Source organism: Suncus etruscus, chromosome 2, assembly GCF_024139225.1.
Source record: "Suncus etruscus isolate mSunEtr1 chromosome 2, mSunEtr1.pri.cur, whole genome shotgun sequence".
Taxonomy (NCBI): domain Eukaryota; kingdom Metazoa; phylum Chordata; class Mammalia; order Eulipotyphla; family Soricidae; genus Suncus; species Suncus etruscus.
The window spans coordinates 99388145-99408287 of NC_064849.1; positions in this window are offsets into that span (position 1 = coordinate 99388145).

A 20143-nucleotide genomic window follows, 5' to 3' on the forward strand; every position below is an offset into this window, starting at 1 on the left:
CACTCCTACTCCAACTGACATGTGCACAGAAAACTCTAGTTTGTGGTTTACATGCTGAAATGTAAGATGTGATGAAGGTGGTCCATATTCAAACTCTTCCATCTCTGTGTACATACTATCTTTTCTCCAAGTGGCCTGAAATACGTGAGATGGCAGTGAGTAAGTAGGTAATGAGGAGACATAATCCATTGCCACCCCCATGCTTAGCTAAACTGTACTCTACAGAAAAGTCCATAAACTCAAGAGAAAGAGATGAACTGTCAAGAAACAAAGACAAAGATATTCCTCTGAAGGGGATGGACTGATCTTGGAGCTTTTCCTGAGTCTAGTTTCTAATCAAGAGGCCAGGAAGACAGGGATCCTCAAGAAACAATGGCAGTGGGCGAGGGAGAGATTTCCCACAGTCATGGAAGGGTCCCTAGAGTAGAGAGGAGAGCCAAGGCAGACAAGCTATTAATCAATCTGAACAGGCTTCTCTGGTCTCTTGACGTACACTGGTACTTCCTATTCTATTGAAGTGTCTGAAACATAGCATGGATATGGGAGAAAGGAAGCCCTCGCCCACTGCTGGTATGAATGTAGATTGATTAAGCCTCTTTGGAAAACAATATGGACATTCCTCCAAAAACTAAGAGTAAGCTTGCATACAACCCAACAAATTCATTTCTCAGCATCTATCAAAAACACTATTTCAAAAAATTATTTGTGCTCCAATGTTTATTGCATCACTATTCATAATAGCCAAGATCTGGATATGACCAAGTGTCCAAGAACAGATAGAAAAGACAAATCAGGCCAGAGAGATAGTACAGCAGGTAGGGCACTTGCTTTGCACCAAGTTGGGTTCAATCCTCAGCATTCCATATTGTCCCCTGAGCTCTCCAGGAGTGATTCCTGAGTGCACAGTCAGAAGTTACCCCTGAGCACCACAGGTGTAGCCCAAAAACAATCAATCAAAAAAAGACAAATCATTCAGTTTGCTGATACCTAAATGAAACCAGATTATCACAATGAGCGAAGAAAAGAGAGGGACAGCTATAAAATTATCTCTCTCGTATATAAAGAAACATAGTAAGAGAATAGCAAATGGTCAAAGGCAACAGAACCTGAAAATTAGTCTACAGAACTGAACTTAGTAAGGGTGAGAGCTAAGAAGAGCAGGAGGACAGTGAAAACGTGGTGGAGAGAAGCTAACACTGGCTAGGGACATGGTATTGAAATACTGCATGCAAGAAACCCTATCATGAATGGCATCATGATACCTCAGATAGGAAATAAAAGCCAATTCTCCCTACTCCAAAGCCTAGTTTATGTTATGGTGAGGACTTATAAAGAAGACAGCAATAGGCAAGCAAAATTACTCTCTTCTAAAAATAGAGAGACAGGGTTAAAGTACAGCAAGTAAGGTACCTGCCTTGCAGCAGTCAACCTAGGTCTGATCTCCAACATCCCATATGGTCCCTTGGGCACCACCAGAAGAATTTCCTGAGTTCAAAGCCAGGGGTAACTCCTGAGCACTGCCAATGTGTCTCCCTACCCCCAAATAAAATAGTAACACAAAGTCCTGGGCCTGGGGATAAGACTCAGAGGTGGAGCACCTGCCTTGCAGGCAGGAGGCTAAGATTGATTCTCAAGACCAACCCACAAGCTAAGCAGGATCCCCAGCAGCCCAGCCATTAGGGATCCTCAATACCAAAACGAAGTGTATATACAACCCTGATGCACCACAACCAAATTGTATGTGCCAGGCCCACTACAAAATTTCACCCTGCAGCAAGCACCACAACTATGTGTGTTTGACAAATCATCACAACAAAGTTAAAGGAAAGGGGTGGAACAAGCTGTTTCTGGAGTCAGATTTCATCAGGCCACTCAGGTAAGCTCTAACTGGAGGTCTTGGATGGTCTAAAGACTTGTCACCACTCCAAGAAATAATTATTGCCCCTAAAATGTGGTACATCTCAATCAAGTAATGGTGCTACAATAAGACTTGATTATAAATATTTTGGGGGGTTTTTTTGGGTCACACCCATTTGATGCTCAGGGGTTACTGAGGGCTAAGCGCTCAGAAATTGCCCTTGGGGGGACCATATGGGACGCCGGGGGATCGAACCGCAGTCCTTCCTTGGCTAGCACTTGCAAGGCAGACACCTTACCTCTAGCGCCACCTCACTGGCCCCGATTATAAATATTTTATTATAATTAATAGCACTTGTTTCTGGGTTAGGAGTCTGTAAAATATTTTTCCTCTGTTCACCAGACCACAGGTATTAAAGAGAGTTGCAAAACATTGGCCCAAGGCCTTCCACAATATGCTTTATTGAGATGTCTTTACTTGACTGTTTTTTCCTTTTGGTTTTTGGGCCCACACCAGTGTTGCAATGAAGGCTACTCCTAGCTGAATGCTCAGGGTTCACTCCTGGTGGTTCTCAGGGATCTGAGAAGTGGAAAGAATCTAAACTAGCCCTCCTATATGCAAAGCTGCACTCAAAGGTTGCTTTGCTCTATCTGTCCTGCTCCAGTTAATATTTGTTTTGGAAGGTGGGTCAGGCCCCTGTGATTCACTGAGATCAATAGAAGGCACTGGCCTTTAGACCTTGTCTCTAAGCCACCAAGGGTCTCCATCTCCCTCAGCAGGCTGCAAAGGGGCCCTTGGAAATATGTGTTACACTTTATGCTGCATTTTAGTTTGTTGTTTTTGTTTTGGGGCCACATCCAGCAGCACTCATAAGTTGTTCCTGGCAGGTTTGGGGGACCATATGGAATGCTAGGAAGGGGAAGTGGGCATCGAACCTAGGTAGGCCGCATGCAAGGAAAATGCCCTACCTGCTATCGCTCCTGCTCTTGAGCTGCATTTTAGAGGGTGTTTCTATCCCCTTTAAACAACCCCACTGCTGAGCTGAGAATTTGCCCCTAATGAGATACAGCAAAGCTTCCTTTCATTCTTGGTTCTCCTCTCAGCCCACAGTCTCACAAATATCACTCAAATCATGCCCTGGGCACATGCTTGGAAGGGTGCCAGAAACTGTGACTCATGTTCTCAGAATTTCCATAAAATCTTTTTTGGGGGGCCACACCCAGTGGCAGTTAGAGATTACTCCTGCTCTACGCTCAGAAATTACTCCTGGCAGGCTCGGGGGACCTCATGGGGTGCTGGGGATGGAACCTTGGTCAGTCCTGGATTGGCCTCATGCAAAGCAACCTATAAAAATCCACAAAAATTCTTTAACTTTAACTTGATCCTTTAACTTCAGGGGCCAGAGTGATAGCACAGCAGATAGGAAGTTTGCCTTACATGTGGCCAACCCAGGACCAACCTAGGTTCCATCCCTGGTTTCTCTTATGGTCCCCCCAAGCCTGCCAGGAGTGAATTCCTAAGAACACAGTCAGGAGTAACCCCTGAACACTGCTGGGTTTGACCCATAAAAAAAAAAAATCTAACTGGAGAGATAGCACAACAGGCAAGGTGCTTGCCTTGCACACTGAAGACCTAGGTTCAATCCCCAGCACTGCGTATGGTTTCCAGAACACTTCTGGGTGTAACCACAACCTCTCTCCCACCCCAAAAAAATCCCCCCTGCTTCAATACTTGAAAACCATTGAAAATCGAGGCTCTGTTTACCGGAGGAATCAGTGGCATGAACTTTGTTCGTGCTCAGTGAAAATAGACTCACAAAGTTTTAAGGTTGAGAAACAGCCTTCCCAGTTGGATGTCACCATTGCCGGGCAGAGACACCCTAAAGCTGTGCTCCCCAGACACAGAATGGGACATGTGCCAGCCTTTCCCCCTGGCTCCAGTTTCTTCTTCCTGTTCCATTATTTCACCTCTGTAAAAAACAGCCATTAGCCTTATGAGAGTTTCATTTTTCTCTCCTGAGAAACTACCCATGAAAACAATACTATGGCCAAGAAGGGGGTTCGGGGTGGGGGACAGCAGATGAGACCGACCTGTCCCCTGCCTGCCACACCTTACACACCAACTCCTGGAACCCTAGATATATATTGTTATTCCCTGGGAGCCTTGGAGGCAACAATGAATTGTGGGCCCATCCCAGGCTTAGTGCCCAGCTGTGAGATGAAAAAGGCCAGAAGGGGCAAAGCTCTGGGACGGTGCAGAAAGTGGCTGCTTACCAGGAAGGTGTGGAGTGTGGCAAAGACCTGTGGACCCTACTGTTTATGCCAAGAAGGCCAGGGTAGAACCGTCAAGTTCTGGAGGACTTGGCCCCTGAGAAGTGGGGCGCGCCCTCTAGTGGCCCTTGGTTGCTCCTCTAGGGAGAAGCCTCCAACCCTCCTGAGCACGGAGGGGCCTGTCTGTGCCCAGGGAGCTGCTGCTCAGGGTGTCCAGCAGAGACTTGCAGAGCTGTCCTTCTTAGCACTCACAGTAGCAGAACGTTAGGGACTTACAGAGATGCTCTTCCACTGTGAACTGCGGGCTTTTAGGGGTTTCAGGAATCATGAAAGCAGGTCTGAGTGCGTAATCCTTCCAGATATGTTGTTCCCAAACTTTACTAGTTCATCTGTCTCTCTGTCTCTGTCTGTCTCTCTATCACTCTATATCTCTTTCTCGCTGTCACTGTCTCTCTGTCTCTCTGTCTCTGTCTCTCTCTATCACTCTATATCTCTTTCTCGCTGTCACTGTCTCTCTGTCTCTCTGTCTCTGTCTCTCTATCACTCTATATCTCTTTCACTCTGTGTCTCTGTTTCTGTCTCTGTTTCTTTCTCGGTCTCTTTCTCTGTCTCTTTCTCTGTTTCTCTGTCTCTCTCCCCCAAGGTTTTTCTCTTTTATGATTAATGACCGGTAAAAACTGGGCTATGATAAAAATAAAATATTAAGTAAGCAGGCAACATCTCATTGTCTTCCTACAGTTTTCTTGCTTTTTATTTTGTTTGGAGGGGTCTAGTTTCATTGAGCGTTGGCACTGAAAAGTTCACTCAAGGTCTAATTGTAACTTTGCTACCACCTTCTGGTACAAACGTGAAGTGCTTATGATCTTTGACTAGAATGAGCTGCTACAGTTTTGTTTTTACATTTATTTCACCTGATTCTCTCCAGGCTAAAAATTAAACCTTTCATGGGTCAGAAAGACCATACAACTGGTCAGAACTTTTGTATGCATTGACCCTGGTTCACTCCTGGTCTACATAGTCCTGCTCAGTTCCGCTAGAGTGATCCAGAGCACAGAGCCAGGAGTAAACTGTTGAGCACCAACAGGTGTGGGCCACCCCCTACAAAAACCCCAAACCAACTATTTTTTTTTCAGTATTCATTACACCCAACATTCAACCATAGAACAAATGAGCATCCAATAAAATCCTGAAGGAAACAGTTTCGGGGAAGACTTCCCCCACTCACCAAGCAGAGGCAGAAGGGATTGCCACACTGAGAAAGGAGCACAGGGAATGGGCTGAAAACTCATCAGCATGGTCACCCCAAAGGCTGTGTGCAGTAAACCCTGGGAGGTCATTGGATTTCTCAGAAGAGAATAAAGTCCAGGATCCTCACCAGTATTGCTGATGTGGTCCCCAAAGAGCTGGCCAACAGGCCAGCTCTATATGTTCCCCTCCAGGAACACATACTGTTCTCTGAATGAGATTTCAGTGGATTGACAACATGTAAGACAGGAATCAAGGCCAGACATTAGGCTCAGAGGCAGAGCAATTGTATTGAGTATGTAAAGGCCTGGGTTAGATCATTCGCACTAGAAACAAAACAATGTTCCCTATGTACAGCTTCAGTTTGTGGTAGACTAGCCACCCAGGTTAGTGTAAACATACCCATGTTATATTTGCACTGTGAAGAAATCATCAAACAATACATTTTGCAGAACGTATTCCCATGGTTAAGTAAAATCGAGACTAAGCAGAAATGAAAGAAACAGGGCAGGAGAGAAAGTGCAGGAGGTAAGGCACTGGCCTTGCAACTGGCTTCTGGGGACCCCTACCCTGACCTAAACTTCCAACCTTAACTTCATATGGTCCCCCTAAACAAGGGGAGAGGTCACTCCAGAGCACAGAGCCAAGAATGGCCCTGAGCCCTGCTAGGTGTGGCCCAAATACACGCATAAAAACAAAATAAAAAAATTAAAGAGAAGTAATACTCAAGTCATCAAACTGTCACTCAAAGACTCATGGTCCTAGACAAAATAAGAAAACACCAAATTTCACCCACTTCTATCATGTAAGAGGAAATGGGTTTGAGCAAAAAGGACCTACACTGAAAATAGACAATATGCAGAGAAATGAAAATGAGCAGCTTGTAGGGGCTGGAGCAGTGGCACAAGCAGTAAGGCATCTGCCTTGCCAGCGCTCGTTTAGGATGAACTGCAGTTCAATCCCCTGGCATCCCATATGGTCCCCCAAGCCAGGAGCGATTTTGAGCACATACCCAGGAGTAACCCCTGAGCATCTTGCATACGGTCCCCTAAGAACCAAGACTGATCCCTGAGTACAGAACCAGAAATAGGCCTGAGCAAAGTTCTGTGTGAGCCAAAACAAACCAAAAAACAAGTCAGAAGCAAACCAAAAATTCTCTAAATTTATACAAAACTTGATATATATATCAATTTTAATCTACTTTATAAATTGGTATATGCTTAATATATTGATCTTTTCTGATACTTGGTTCATGTGGGAGTTCCTTCAAAACTGCACCCATGGTCAGAAGAGAGCCCCGAGGCGGAGTACTGTGTGTTTCAGGCTCTAGAACTTGATGGCCCAATGATTCGTCCAGCTCTGCCCAAAATGGCCTCGAGCACTGCTGCAGTGGCCCAAAAGCAAAAACAAAGGAAAATCTACATCTGGGCACTAATTATGAAGAAAGGGCTATTTTGCTTTCTGTTTAGATTTATGTACACCGCAATGAATTGTGTACGTTTTTTCTTTTCCCAATGTTTTGACTATATTTATAAAAATTCTATTCTCCGTTGACACTGGTAATAATAATAATTGAGACTTGTGCTCTGCACATACGTGTCTTTTTATTCTAATGATTGCGTGTGTTTTACATGAGTCCACAACCTTGTGGAAGGATCTTTAGAAAACACCATCACATTTCCAGCAGCTTTTCTATCGCTGTACCTCGACTCTCCTGAAATGGCCACTAGGTGGCAGCCAAGAATCTCTTTTCTGGTTGCTTACATGGACTTGGAAGTTCCAACCGGAAATAAGGAACTTCTTTGGGTTTTATATTGTATTTGTTTTGGATTTTGTTTTGGGGTGTTGTTTGTTTTGTTTTATTGTCGTCGTTTGGGAGCCACATTGGGCAGTGCTCAGGGATTACTCTGTTTCTGTGTCCAAGGATCATTTCTTGCAGGCTCAGGGATACCAGGAGTCAAACTTGGATCCACCTCATGCAAGCCAAGCCCCCTGAACTCTTTTCAGCCCCCCTCATTTGCAGCTTTTAATAACAATAAATATACTATCTTTAAATACAGTAAATATTACTTCAATCCTAGATAGGTTCTTGGAAATGGATTTTAAGTAAAATGATATCAATGAGAGTGCTTGAAAATTATCATTTCCTTCAATATTGAAGGAATTATCCTTTTTCTCACCAATGTCACAACCAAATGACTAAGGATATGACCCAGTTGAACACCTGCTTGCTTAGATCTCACAACTCAGTGCAAAAGGCCTCCTGAGTCTATTCTGCAGACTGATTTCAAGCAGTTCTTTCAGAATTCTGTCCTGCCCTTTCATTGCTGAATCTGGAAACATTTTCCAGATCTCCTGGGTGGTTTGCCCTGATTGTACTTGGCTCCTGTCACATTAGATAAGAAGATTTCAAATAATAATCTTGAGGAATATAGTTTTAACAACTCTGGTGTATGGCCGTAGTTACTTACATGGGCTGCCTAGCAACAATAGTTATGAAAGAATGGACCTTTATGTGTATGTCAACTGCAACATTCAGAAGTGTTCCCTACAAGGGAGATGGACTTACTTGCCCTTTTTTGTTTCTGGGCCATACCCAGCGGCACTCAGAGGTTAATCCTGGCTCTGCGCTGAGGAATCATTCCTGCAGTGCTTGGGGACTATCAGAAGTGCCAGAAATTGAACCTGAGTCAGCCACGTGCAAAGTAAATGTGCTATCACTCTGGAATTGCTCTTTTCTATGTGTTTAACAAGTAGGAAATATCTGATAGCTCTGCCAGACTATCCTGGAAAAGAATTGTAGCTTAGGAATCCCCTTGAGGCCAGAGCAATAGAACAGCAGTTCAAGCCTCAGCATCATATATGTTCACTGTCACGAGTGATCCCTGAGCACAGAGCCAGGAGTAAGCTCTGAGCACCTCCAGGTAAGGCTTAAACTCTCCCTCAAAACTTTTTTTTCATTGTTTAAAAGGTGAAAGATGCAAATAAAATATGCCAAAGCTTCCCATCCCCTAAGAACCCAAGCCTGCCATCTGTGGCTGGAACTGGGGAATCAGATTTACAACCTGCCTCAGGAATTTATCATGTCCACTCTTCAAAACTGCCAATATCTCCCACTACCTCCTAAGGTGCAGAAACCTCCTCATCTTCCTACCTAACGCTGACCCGACTGCATGGCAAATGATACTGGAGGCTGGATGTGCTGGCACCCTCATCCCTGCCAAGTGAGCAGTTCAACAACAGTGACTGGTAATCATCTACACACTGTGATCTCCTGTTCCCCACAAAGACCTGATGTGTGCAGGTACTGAGATGGAGCAGAGAACATGTAGCTTGGGCTGGGAGCAGAGCTGCCTCTCTCCTACTCAGACAGCTGCACCCAGCCTGCAACTCTTGTCTCCTGAACTGATGAGGTCTCTACCTCTGATGGCTTTCACGGGTGTGTCTGGTCATTGCTATGTCTGAAAGAAGAGGCCACATAGCCCCTGAAGAAAACAGTAACCCAAGAAAACACTTCTCCAGACTGGAGTCTGGAGAACATTCCCTTGGTCTCTCCTTGATTTTATTCACCAGAAAGGTCAGTTTTCATTCTGATAATAGCTCTCTCTGCTAATCTGATTACCCTGTTACCAGTCAGGGTTTCCAAATTAAGATGCTCAAACTAAGCTAAGTCAAGGAGAACATATATTCAAATAGATTGTTTCTGGAGGAGGAGGGTTACTGGGTTCTAGTGGGGGTGCTCAGAGGCTATTCTAAGCTCTGTGTTCAGAAATAATTTGGAAGAGTGCATAGGGGACCCTGTGTGGTGTCAGGATCCATAAGATACAAGAGAAGCATCTCTTTTTGTTTGTTTGTTTGGGGGGCCACACCCAGAGATGTTCAGGGGTTACTCTGGCTATGTGCTCAAAAATTGCCCCTGGCTTGGGGGACCATATGAGACTCAGCGGGATTGAACCGTGGTCCGTCCTAGGTTAGTGGGGGCAAGGCAACACCCTCCTGCCTGCGCCACCCCTCTGGCCCAAGAGAAGCATCTTAACCTCTATGCTCTCACTTCATCCCCTAAAATAGATTTTTACAAGATGTGCGAGGAAAGGCTTCACAAAGCCAAAGGGTCACTATGCAAGAGCATGGGGCTAGTAATATGAACAAACTACTGCCATCTCCCAGCCAAGGGCAAGGAAAGGAAGCAGTCACTGGAACCCAGGAAGAAACTCATAGAGGTTACCAGGATAGGGAAGAAGAAAAGGAAACAAGAAACTGGATGGAGCCCACTACACCCTGCCTCCTTTCACCCTGGACCAAACTCAGCCAGAAGCAGCCAGCATGGCTTCGCTGATGAGATTCCCAGCTCTCAGCATCACCTGACTGTTTGAAGGTCAGAGGGCCTGGAGCACCACCTGGGCCTTATGTCCACCTCCACCACAGCCACACTGCCCACCTCCCTGATCCTGCATCTGCTGGAAAGATGGAGCCTCATCACAGGGTGCCTGAAAAACCCCATCAACAACCGTATCCCAGCACATTGATGTAGGCAGCACTGCTGCTCCTTATTTTACAGGAAGGTGAGGGTAGTGGGGGAGACATGGCTATGTCACTCCTGACTCCTGGGGTTCCTGTTTCACAGGGCACAGTAGCTGTCTTGTCCATTATCTGTGCCCTGAAACCTCTCCCAGCACCTTGGCTAGATCAGAGTCACCATAGTGCCAGTGCTCAAAAGAGCTTCCCAGATGGGTGGTTGCAGAGTTTTCCCAACCAGGACAGCTGATCCAGGGGATGAAAGGAACCAGTAATAAGACTGTGAGTATCCAGAGTTCCCCCATAACCCTGTTTCTCTAAATCAAAAGGCATCAATACCATAGTACAGGGCCAGAGCGATAGCACAGCACTTGGGCCTTGTATGCAGATCAGCAGGGATGGACCCGGGTTCAATCCCCAGCATCTTATAGGGTCCCTGAGCCTGCCAGGAGTGATTTCTGAGCACAGAGCCAGGAGTAACCCCAGAATACTGCCGGGTATAGCCCAAAACCAAAAACCAAAAAATAAATAAATAAACCACCATAGTACAATCTTACTTTCTCTGACTGCTGTGATCTAGGAAGCCAAAGCCCACAGAGGCAGTCTCCAGAGGAGGCTCATTGCTGTGTCCTCCCCTCCTTAGGGGACCCCCAAATATATGTATGTGTGAAAGGATTTAAAGGGTTGTGGGATGTCTTTGGAATAAGTAGGTTTAGCAATCCTCCTAACCTGAAGAGACCGACCCACAGGTGTGAAGCAATAGCAGAACCGTACCTCAATCACATAATTGCAAAAGACTTTTCACCTAAAATTGAGCCACAGGTCAAACCACTAGACAATTCCTGAATTTGTGGGAAAGAGTTCAGGGCACTCTGCTTAAACTCAAACAAAAGGTCAGTGTTATAGAAAATAAATAAAAATAGCAATTAAACCAGATTTTAAATGATTATAATAGGAACCAGAGAGAGTTCTGCAGAGCATTTGCCTTACATGAGGTCCAGTGAAGTTCAAAGCCCAGCCAGGAGTGATCCCTGAGCACAGAGCTAGGAGTCAGCCTTGAGCTCAGCTCAATCTGCATTACCCCTCCCCTACAAAAAAAGGTGAAGTAGATTAAAATAACAGAGCCAGGGAGATTACTTGAGGAGCTGGAAGTACATACAAGAACCAGGATATGTCTAGGAGTGACCAAAATAAGTACAAATAAAAGTGAGTCATAACTAAATGAAGTGCTTGAACTTTAATCAAGATGGCAGGGGTGGATAAGAACATTTGGAAAAAATTTTAACTGAGTGTTACAGTTACTGAATTTTTCAACATTGTGATAATAGTGAGGTTAGGTAAAAGAACATCTTTAGTCTGAATAAATGTGTACTGAAATTCAGTTTTGTCTCAAAGCAAAGAGAAAAACACGCTTTCCCCTTCTCTCTTTGCTTTGCTCAGGCTGGCTGAAGAGAAGAAGGTAAACTGAGGACTTGGGTGGAAGGAAGTGGACACTGGTGAAGGAACTGATGTTGGAACACTGTAAACCTGAAATTTAATATTGAGTAACTTTGTAACTCTGTCATTCTGGTAATTCAATTTAAAGAGAGAAAAGCAATTGTTTGGATGGTGAATGTGAACTGAGCCAGCCCTTGTTTTCCCATTTTTATCTGCTAGAATGATTAACAAAAAATTACTCAGACTTACAGATCCAGCAAGTATTTCTCAAAAACAAACTGATTCGTTTGTTTTAAGAAAACAAATGACAGCAATTTTTGCCAAAGGTGAAAATCAAACTTTCAAGAAAAATAATTATTTTGGGAGTTGAAATGATAGTATAGAAGGTAAAGCATTTGATCTGCACAAAACTGACCCAGGTTCCATGCCTCAGCCTCCCATGGTTTGCCAAGCACTGCCAGTTGTAATTACTGAATGCAGAGCCTGGAGTAACCTGAGTATGGCCATGTGTGCCCTCCCCCCAAAAAATTACTTTGAGGGGCCAAAGTCATGGGCCAGAATGATAGCACAGCAGCAGGACATTTGCACTGCTCGTGACCAAGTAGGGATCAATCTGGGTTCAATCTCAGCATCCTATATGGTCCCCGAGCCTGCAAGAAGCTATTTCTGAGTGCAAAGTCAGGAGTAACACCTGAGCACTGCAAGGTATGACCCAAAAACAAAACCAAAAAAAATTTACTTTGAGGTTATGGGCTAGTAAACACTCTGGTAGAGGGTATAGTGTTGGAACATTGTATGCATGAGTAGTATATAGCGATAGTACAATACATAACTAATAGTATTGTAAATCGGAGCTGGAACAATAGCACAGCAGGTAGGGCATTTGCCTTGCATGCAGCTGACCCAGGTTCAATCCCCATCATTCCATCCTGCCAGGAGTAACCCCTGAGAGTGCTCCTGGGTGTGTCCCTCAAAGAAAAAAATCCAGTATTGTAAATCATACTGCCTAAAATTTAAATATATAAAAATATCTTTATAGGGGCCAGAGAGATAGCACAGCGGTGTTTGCCTTGCAAGCAACTGATCCAGGACCTAAGGTGGTTAGTTCGAATCCCGGCGTCCCATATGGTCCCCCGTGCCTGCCAGGAGCAATTTCTGAGCAGATAGCCAGGAGTAACCCCTGAGCACCGCCAGGTATGGCCCAAAAACCAAAAAGGAAAAAAAAAGAAAAAAAAGAAAAGAAATCTTTATAAAAGAAAAAAGTACCTAATGCAAAGAAACCACTTGTGGGCTAGAGAGAGTACTGAGACTAAGGTATTGGCCTTGCATGGGGCCAAACTGGTTCAAATCCCCAGCGCCATATAAAGTCCCCCAAGCAATAAGTACCCTCTTGAGTACCAAGCATGGTAGGCCCAAGATGCCATAGTGGTTATCCATCCCAGTGATACAGCTGTGGGAGCAAGCGGCCACATATGAGGCTGAATGATATCTCCAAAGTTCATAATCCTGATAGTCCTCAGTCCTGAAAGTCTAGTAGGATCATAGAAAATTAGATGGGAACGTAGCACAGAAAGCTCAACTAGTACCTCACAACTCAGCCAGTCCTCAGTAGCTAACTTCAGCAACATCTTTATGAGATACTTGTTGTAACCAGCAATATAAAACCAATTATTTTGTGCCTGCTAAGGGGGTAATCTTGGGAGGGGGGTGACTTGGGATACTGGTAGAGGGAAGGTCACACTGTTGGTGGTGTTGGTGGATACCTGAAATGACCATATTATGAGCAACTTTATAAATCACAGCCTTAGCCTAGCTCTTTCCTGGCTTCTGGCCCAAGGCAGAACATAACCGGTGCAAACACACTAAGAGTTTAGCCTTGATCGTAGGGTTCATTTAGCTAGCAAAGTCACTTGAGTACTGTATAAGCAAACTGGGACTGGATGCTTATGTGGACAACTGTGCTAAATAGCTGCTCACCCTGAAACATGACTTTGAGAAAACCTGAACAAGATCCACTGGGTGAGAAGCTAATGATACCTAGTGATGCTAATGATAATGTTGGAAAGGATGAGGCATCATTTGCCATTGTCCACGGTCTCTAAGAAAACATTGCGAAATCATCTTCAATGCCTTCTTCCTGGCAGTCATTTTCTAATAAATGTGATTTACATCCTGCTTTGATGATCTCTCCATTGAATAGCTTCTTTTTTACCCAGAAAGTACAAAAGCCATTGTGACAAGAATATCATATTGAAAACGTTTTGAATGGTTGCTAATAGTTTCCTCTGCCCATCAAATCAGTGGCTCTACTGAGCAAGAAGCATTGTCTCATGGTCTAAAAAAATGAAAAGCCATTGATCAAAAGTTTAATTCTTGAGTGTTTGGATACCAAGCACTGAACCAAAAACTTGATACCAAGTTTCTGAATCAAGGACTTTAAGAAAAATCATAGGACTTCCAAAATTATAATAAAGTATTAGTCTTCAGATGTGTGCATTAGGAGAAAGCAGAAAGAGGGTGTGTTGGGCCACACCTGGTGGTACTCAGGGTTTACTCCTGGCACTGCTCAGAGAACTGTATGTGATGCTAAGGAATTTGAAATAGGGTTGGCCACATGCAATGCAAGAAGAGCCTTAACCCTGTGCTCTTATTTCGAGTGAAAAAATTTGAGCCTGAAGTAAGAGCTAAAATCCATTGGTTCTCCAAATCTTCAGATTTCCAGTTACTTTCTTGCCTTTTTTTTTTTTGGTACAGCACTCAGTGATGCTCAGGACCTATTCCCAGATCTGGATGGGATGGGGAGTGGGGAAGTGTGATGGACCCTAATAGGCTTGTGATGGACCCTAATAGGCTTGGGACTCAAGCTGTTGAGCTCTCTCCCCACCCATCTTAATCTTTCATCTTTTTGTGTCATGCAAGTCAATAAATGTAACTGTTCTCTCTCCTTTACATTGCTCCAACGAATAAAGGCAACAGAGACCTTAAAAGCAATGAGGCTGAAGCAACACTACAACTGCACAGCTGCCAATAGCACTGGCAGAGAAGACGATGGCCCAGGGTTTGCTGTGGGAGGAAACCTGGTTGAGAATCAAAGGTGAGAGGTTCAGTCCTCGGGGTTACAGACTGTCTCCACATTTTGTAGGAAAAGGTCTCAACGACTTTTTCTGACCAAGTCCAAGAGGCATTCTAGAAGTCCAATAGGCAAATAGGTCAAATAGGAACTTAAGAGATTGCTGGTTCCCACGGTCCTCCTTCCTCCATCACCCTCCCCCAAGATCAAACAAGCTCTCTAAAGGTCAAATAGGCCCTTAAGAGATCTCTCTGCTTCCTACACTCCTCCTTTCTCCACCACCCTCCCCCCATACTTTTGTTTTGTTTTTGGGTCACACCAGTCACCTTAGGGATTACTCCTGGTGATACTCAGGGGATGCCAGGATCAAATATGGGTTGGCTACTTGCAAAGCAAGTGACTCTACCTGCGATAGAATGGCTCCAACCCCAACTCCCATTTCCTAGCCCTTATTTATATATATTTATTTATATCTTATTTATATATTTTTTTATTTATATATTTATATATATTATATATTTATTTATATCTTATTTATATATAAATAAATAGTGCTTGTTCTCACTCCGCATTCAGCCAACCTCTGCCCTCTCCAAACCTCACTCCTAGTCACTGGAAACCACCTATAACTAGGTGTACAGTTGTAAAACAAAAAGAAACGGGACAACTTGTGAAGACTGGAGAGATACCAAGTGGTGGGAAGTTTCTGCTATAAACAAAAGAACCATTGGCAAAAATAGGAATAGGTGAGTGGAACTTGAAAGCTCTCTGTACTTTTTTTTTTTTTTGAGGGTGTGTTCATACCTGGCAGTGCTTAGGCCAGACTACAGGTAGTAGGCAGTGCCAGGAATCAAACCATTTAGCTACATGCAAGGCAAACACCCACTGCACTGTGCAAATCTCTCAGGCTCTCTCTTCTCCCAACTACATTTTTAAAAGGCAAGAGCAAAAATTACGGCTTATTTATTTAATAAGAGGCCAAGATCTAGAAGCTACTAGAGTTTTGGTGAAGCACTTGCTTAAATGGTCCTAGTTGTATAGGCTATTTTTATTATCTAAGTCAGTGCTCGGCAAGCCGTGGCTCGTGAGCCACATGCAGCTCTTTACACTTTTAATGTGGCTCTTCTGTGTGCCGGACAGCTGCTCCAGGAGTCAGGACTCTGCTCCTAGCCTCTGCCAGTGCTCGCTCTGTGTGCAGCACTGTGCAGTACTTTTTTCTCTCTTGACCTGAAGCCTCCTGGTATTGGGAATTGGTTTTAATAAAGAAAGAGGTGTTCTAGCTTTTTGGGCTCGAGGCAGAGAATACAAGGTAAAAGGCCATGGACTCCATGATTATCCTTTCCTGGCTAGCTTGGTTTATTATGTCTTTCCTGCTACCCTGCTTCTTCAGACCAGGTTGAGTGGAGTTTAGAAATGCAGTGCCTGGAGTGATCTTAAAATACGTGTTTTTTATTTTGCACAAGAGTGGACATCTTCCATGAAGAGATTCTCAACCCAGAGTTTTCTTTTCCGCGGATTCTCATGTTCAGAGTACTCATGATGGGGCCCGGAGAGATAGCACAGTGGCATTTGCCTTGCAAGCAGCCGATCCAGGACCAAAGGTGGTTGGTTCGAATCCCAGTGTCCCATATGGTCCCCAGTGCCTGCCAGGAGCTATTTCTGAGCAGACAGCCAGGAGTAACCCCTGAGCATCGCCAGGTGTGGCCCAAAAAAAAAAAAAAAAAAAAAACAGAGTACTCATGATGAAAGTTGTGAGCTAATGCCCTTAATGCTCTTTTTCATATTGATTATGACTTTCTGCATAAAGTGCCAATCAGAAATTTTTTGCAAGAGTGGAAACATTTCAATATCTCCTCAGACAGTTATCCCAGAATCAGATTCTTTTTGAACACATCCATCTTATGTCTCACTGTAAAAACTACTTGTGAAACTCCCCTGCAGAGAAATATTAAGTTCAGAGAAAATGAACGTCTGCCACATACACAAGCTTAGCTACCCATTCCTTGTCTAACCAAGACTGTACAAAGTCAGAGTTCTGCTCGCACAGGAACTGCATTACTTCTTCCCTCTTGCCAACAAGGCGAGAGAGCACCCTTTCCCTGAACAGCCTCATGAAGAAGATGCTAGTAGTGGGCATCCATACTCTCATCCAGGGTGGTGAATAGCCTGGATTTGATCACAATTGTGAATTTCACAAATTATCTTTACTGTGTCATCTGTCATAGAGTTTAGTTCTGCAGAGTTTTTTTTAATCCAGTCTATCATACAATGAGTGGATACAATGTACAGGTGTGCAACTTGTTTCTTTTGACTACACAAAAACACTGAGCCATGCACAGTGCAACATCTGTACATACATCAACACATCAGATTATTATTCTGAGTGAAATGAGTCAGAAGGAGAGGTATAGACACAGAATAATCATTTGTGGCATATAAGAATAATAAATGGCAGTATGGTAATATTATCTAGAGAAAATAGGGATGAGGGACAGGAGGATTAGTCCATGATAGGAAACTTGCCATAAAAAGTGGTGAGTTCAGTTAGAATAGAGAAAGGTACATTATGACATTGATAATTGGAACTTATCACTCTGGACAAGAACTGGATGCTGAAAATGGATGTGACATGCATGGTACCTTTTAGTTAACAATATTGCAAACCACAGTGTCATAAAGGAAATTTTGCAAAACTCAGTGTCATAAGGAAAAGAGAGATAGAGAGAAAAAAGCAAAATGCCTGCCCCTGACATAGGCAGAGGGTGAAGGGGAAGGAAACAAGGGACACTGGTGGTGGGAAAAGTGCACATTCTATGATTGAAACGCAAGTATAAATAATTTTGTAACAAATATGCTTAAATAAAAATTATTTTAAAAATGTTTCATAATTCCTTTATCATATGATATCATATGCCTTTAACAAAGTGCCATTTTTGTTTTTGTATTTTAGTTTGGTTTCTTGCAGCACACACTAAAATGTCAATAGATTTTTTTTCCTTTCAGTGAAATCACTACTTTTCTCTGGAACACAGTTCTTGATTTTAAAGATTCTTAAAATATTTTTCTCTTTCACCTGTTTTATCTCCATATTGTAGGGTTTCAAATTTTCAGCATATTTTGGTTATCAAGAGGAAACGTTTTGAAACGTTTTGCTTCCTTACTATCAGAAATCAAAGCATTTTTCCTTGAGAAGGGTGTTCACTATCCAGAATTACCAAACCATCAGTGGATTCAAAAACTGTATTTCATGGTGGATGTTATTTCACATCTACATCAGCTTAATCATAAACTACAGGGGAAAGGAAACACAACTTTTTCAATGTTAGAAGAAATTATTTTGTTTGAAAACAAATTATCTGTTTTTGTTCAAGATTTTGACAGAGAAACTTTGATTCACTTTACAAGTCTGTTGAAACATCGCCAAGTAAATAATACTGATATTGACATTACCTATTTTAAAACAGCACTTTTAAATATGAGGGAAGCTTTTCTCAAGAGGTTTCAGAATTTCAGAAACAGCAAAGTGATGTTGGCCTTTGTTTAAAAAAAAAGCCTCTGGATGCCACTGTAACGGGATTAAATTTTTCTCCCTTTAAAGTCGACATTGGCAACTTTGAAATGCAATTGCTGGGTTTAAAAAACAAAGAACTGTGGAGCTCGAAATTTGAATGTTTTTGTGCTAATTTAGAAAAATAGGAGAAACACAAATGTGAACTTAGTTCACAGCACAAGTGGTCTGCTTTGAAAGACCTGGAGAAGGAAGCTGTTGTTTTTAACACCTGGAATAGTATTCCTGACTCATAATTAACTAAAAAAGCTAGTGTTTGCTGTTCTTTCCTTGTTCGGGTCTACATATTTATGTGAACAATCATTTTCATTTGTTTTTTGTTTTTCGGGCTACACCCGTTTGATGCTCAGGGGTTACTCCTCGCTAAGCGCTCACAAATTGCCCCTGGCTTGGGGGGACCATATGGGACGCCGGGGGATCGGTCACGGATCTTTCCTTGGCTAGCACTTGCAAGGCAGACACCTTACCTCTAGCACCACCTCGCTGGCCCCATGAACAATCATTTTCAAGCATAAATCTTATCAAGAGTAGATTGAGAAATCATCTAATCGATGAGAACCTGGAATAGTGCCTAAAATTAAAAACAACGTACAAACCTGACTTACTCAAACTATCCAAGGAAATGCAAGGCCAATGTTCACATTAGTGTTTGTGGTTTTGTCATTGTCAGGATGTAATTTTCTCTACATTGTAAGGCAAATTTTATGGAATTTAACGTTATCAATGAATCATATTGTTTTAAAGATTTTTATTAGTTGTGTTATTTGTATCCTCCCGACCTATGTGGATACTTGCATGCAGAATATTCTCAATAAAAACTTATTGAAACTAGGGGCCGGGAAGGTGGCGCTAGAGGCAAGGTGTCTGCCTTGCAAGCGCTAGCGTAGGATGGACCATGGTTCGATCCCCCGGCGTCCCATATGGTCCCCCCAAGCCAGGGGCGATTTCTGAGCACATAGCCAGGAGTAACCCCTGAGCGTCAAACGGGTGTGGCCCAAAAAACCGGAAGAAAAAAAAAAAAAAAAAAAATTATTGAAACTAAAAACAGTGTACCATCCTATGTATTTTGGTTTTAAAAATGTGGCTCTCGGGCCCGGAGAGGTAGCACAGAGGCGTTTGCCTTGCAAGCAGCCGATCCAGGACCAAAGGTGGTTGGTTTGAATCCCGGTGTCCCATATGGTCCCCCATGTCTGCCAGGAGCTATTTCTGAGCAGACAGCCAGGAGTAACCCGAGCATCGCCCAATATGACCCAAAAACAAAAAACAAAAAAACAAAAACAAAAAATGTGGCTCTCAAAATAAATTTCAATCGTGGTTTGGGCGAGATTTCGCTCAGTTGAAAAAAAAAGGTTGCCCACCACTGGTCTAAGTTATAAATGGTGTTTCTATGGTCTAATTGTACATAATATTTTTATGCTTTAAGTTGTATGTGGTGATTTTGTTAGCAAATATGGTTTCCACGCCCAACACCTAAAATACAGGTAAGCATTTTTTCCCTGACAGCAATCACCTAGATCATTTCCAAGGTAAGACAGTCACCTAGCAGAAAGATAAGCTATCTAAATCTGCTCTTATGAACCTAAGAATAAAATTGCTTTGCAAAAATCAGGCCCTGGGTTCAATCTCAGGCATCAACAAAATAAGTTACTTCATTTTCTGCCAGAAACAGAAGGCTCTATTAACCCAATGATCAAACAACCACAGAAACAGATTTGGGGCATTCTAAACTTTGTAATGGACTTAGACCAAGTAAGTGGTAGGTGGGTAAGGGGGTTCTGTGTACCCAGATAATTCAGGAGGACAGTCTTGATTAGTTATAAATAACTATGTAATTTAAGTATTTTGTGCTTTACAAGCCTTCTTTAATCCCATATCTTTGAGTCACACTGCAAAATCAAAAAGGCAGTAATTAATAGTATAAATTCCAACTATATTTTTTTCCTTTTTCATTAAAGTTTTGAGTATATATTTTACACAAAGCCAAGTTACAGTTCACTGGGTAAAGCTAATTTCAGTGGATCATCTATGATCTATGTATGTTTTCCTTAGAAATGTAAGCAAGAGGTGGGACCGGAGCAATGGTACAGTAGGAAGAGTATTTACATTGCATGCAGCAGATCAGGTTTGATCCTCGGCATCAACATGGTCCCAAGCCCTGCCAGTAGTGATCTGGAGTGAAG